The 3568-nt window shown below is 34.3% G+C and overlaps 1 pseudogene; it reads right to left on the bottom strand.

Annotated features, from left to right (window-relative positions):
• Window positions 1-1243: 1243 nt before the first annotated feature.
• On the bottom strand, window positions 1244-2082 carry LOC103675905 (annotated as a pseudogene).
• Window positions 2083-3568: the final 1486 nt, after the last annotated feature.

Here is a 3568-nt window from a genome sequence, read left to right as displayed (position 1 = left end):
CTCCTTTTATTAGCTTTGTAGACATAACTGCAAAATTAACAAACCATGAAATTCAACACCACACCAAACAGTAACAGATGCCTGACTTTGCAGTTGCTAGAGCAAAAACCCACGAATATATTTCAAGAATTGGAAGAGAGATCGTTTTGCTTCTTTTGAACATTCAGACATTTTCATGCTTTAGGCATACCCACTTAGAAAAGATTCCTATTAAATGTACACTCTAGATCATTGGTGAAATAGAGGAAACCTTTCAAAACTCACTGAAGCATTGCCATCATGTGTCATACTTGCAAATATAAGTTGTAGACAACAGTGATAATCACAGATATTTTACAGAATAAAAATTAAATACCACATCTCTATGTGTGTTATTACAGATCTGCTCACATCTCTTTCTAATGAGATATTAAACTTACAAACTAAATTTTACCACTAGTTCAAGTAGGTGGTAATTATTAATGGATTTTTTCCTTCATACATTCATAGGATTACCAATATTAATTTTTTTGAGAATTCGGTTATTGTATGTGCTTAAAATTCTTTTAAAATACTTAAACTTTGTGTAAAATTACTTTGAAATTATTCAGATGAAATTTAGTCCATTTATAAATCAATTACTGCCTTAAAAATAAAATCATATTCCTCTTAAAAATATTAAAATAAATAAAATAAAATACTCTGATCCAGATATTTCAATTCTTAGGACCTTATCCTAAGGACAGAATCAGAGATGTACAAGATTTATATACAAATATGATGAGTCATATATTGATGATATTCCTAATAGTGAAAAATTGTAAAGAAGCCAAATGGTTAAATACGGTTATCCATATAACGCACCATGTGTCCATGTGTGTATTTTAGAAGAGACAATTAAATCACATAGAGAAAATGTTTACATTGTTTTTTGTTATTTTTTTTTACTTTATTAAAATACTGAGTTTATTTCACAGGTATATTTATGTGTCCCCACCATTTCCATTTGTCTAACTACCACTACTACTATGTCCTATCATAACATTTCATACATACTCGAAACCAAACAAAGAGTGGAGGAATTCCATCTTTAAAAACTAAACAGGCATTTTGGACAACACATTTTTGGCAATGGAACCTGGACAACACTTATCAGACATGGTAGGGGAGGTTCTCTCTCTGCATTATAAAAAGGACAGCCAGATATCAACTGTTACAGAAATGAAATAAGAGAAAATTTTAACAAACTGTTTAAACTATTTTCTTAAAGACACTTCCTCCACTGCCAGATATCTTTAACAGCCTCTTGGTCAGTCATGTGGAAGCAATTCTTTACACAATTGATGAACTTAGCTTCCACTTTGGGAAGAAAACCACCTTTTTCTATATTGTCTTTAATGTCTTCTACAGAATTCTGTCCTTTCGGTGTTTTGGGAGTCTTTTCCTGTTTTTTGAAGGATTCTTGAGCTTTTGATCTTGGTGTTGATAGTTTTGAATCTTTTCCATTCTTGTTTGATTTTCGTGCATTTTTGGCTGGAGTATCTCATACAAAGTTCTTTATTGAAGACTTTTCTTCAGATTCCTCATCACCAAAATCATCATCATCATCATAGTCATTGTCGTCGTCGTCATCTTCACATCATCTTCATCAGCAGCAAGATTTACTTTTTTTTGTGGAAACCTGCTACCACTTCCAGATAAGCTAAGGAGTTTCACATCCTCTTCCTCTTCATCTTCTGACTCTGCATCTTCCTCCAGAGCTACTAAGTGCTGTCTACTGATATGCAGGGGCCCTGAACCATATTTCAACCTAAGACCATGGGTGGGGTTATTTCAAGCCTCCAAGGAAAACCATTCAGACATTTTCAAAGTTGCCAGTGTGACTTTAATTGGACTGCCTTCCTAATTCATTGCCTCTGATTCAACGACGTGTAATTCATCCTTTGCACCAGCCCACAAACTGACTGGTCTTAAAGATAACTGGTGCTCATTTTCATCATTATCCACCTTAAAGTGATCATCTTTGCCAGCCTTTAGTTCACAACCAAAAAGATAGTTCGGGGGCCTCAGGGGGCTCATGTCTACATCCATCGAATCTTCCATGTGGTAGTGGCACACAGGTAAGATAGAAGGTGGGCAGAGATAAAATGACTACTGTTCTAGAGAGCTGCAGTGCAGGATAGAATCACACCACAAAAATGTTTACATTGTAATGAGTAATTAAATTATAGCAACAATATTTAAAGGTTATGAAATATCACCTCCCACTCCAGTGCACAATGAGAATACACAAACACACACTGACACACATACACAAATGAAATCTGTCCCTGATGTATGTAAAGCAAAATGTTAATAGTGTTTATTTCTGAGAAGAGGATATAGGTAGGTATATCTCACCCTTTGCACATTTCTATCTTTTAAAATTTTCTTTTTTTTTTAAGATATTTATTTATTTGAGAGAGAGAGAGTGCAAGAGAGTGAGCGCAAGTGGGGGGAAGGGACATAGGGAGAGAGATAAGCTGACTCCCTCCTGAACAGAGAGATGATACCCATACGGGGTTCAATCCCAGGGCCCCAGGATCATGACCTGAGCCAAACGCAGATGCTTAACTGACTGAGCCACCCAGGCGCCCTATCTTTTAGAATTTTCTATCATAAACATTAGCAAAAATACAAATAATTGCTGTTGTTTTAAAAACTGAATAACAGAACATAGTTTGACCTGTCAACAGCTTGTACAATAATCAAAGTATTTCTATTATGCCAATTTAGTATTACATGAATTGTGTAAATGATAGTATGAGACCTGCAGATCTGTAAAGTTTTGACTCAGAAATTAAGAGATTACACAATTTTTTAGATAATGATTAGGTACAAAGGTTCAGAATATTAAAATGTACTCAGTCAAATTCAATACTACCCATGGAAATATCAATTTTTGGTAACATGCCAGAGGTAAGAATTCAGTGGTTATTTAAAAAAAGAAAAGAAAAAAGAAAAAACAGGTATATCCCATAGGTTATGTACTATGGTGAAGAGTAGACATTTTTTAGTTTAAAGATATTTTCAAGTATTCAGAGTATTATCAAATAGTTTCAAGTACAGAACAACTCACAACAAGTATACCTACCCATATATGGAAGGAAGGGTCTATTTTGTGAAGTCTTCTCAGAGAAAAACATTTAAGCTGAGACAAAAAAATGAATAGAATAGATATAGAATAAAATAGCATTTTGAACAGACAATAGCTTTGGCTAAGATGCAAAACTGGAATAATACGCATTTTAAAAACTCTAAAATTCCAGCATTGGAATGAAGATGACACTGACAGAGTAATGCAAGGTGTTCCTGGAAAGGTATCTAGGCCCCATTCAAGCAGTGTCTTCTACCATCTGAAACAGGTTGTCTTTTATTCTGGGGACAATGAGAAGCCACTGCCTAGTTTTTAATAGAGAAATTCCATTATTATTTTTTTTTTTGACGTTTATTCGCTCTGTATTGTAGAGACTGGATTGAAGGAGGAAAGATGTTACTAGCAAATAGATGTTAGAAGATTGCCAATAAATTGAGAATGATGGTGACCTAG

This window comes from Ursus maritimus, unplaced genomic scaffold, assembly GCF_017311325.1.
Source record: "Ursus maritimus isolate PB19 unplaced genomic scaffold, ASM1731132v1 scaffold_13, whole genome shotgun sequence".
NCBI lineage: Eukaryota > Metazoa > Chordata > Mammalia > Carnivora > Ursidae > Ursus > Ursus maritimus.
This window is presented reverse-complemented; position numbering and strand designations above follow the sequence as displayed.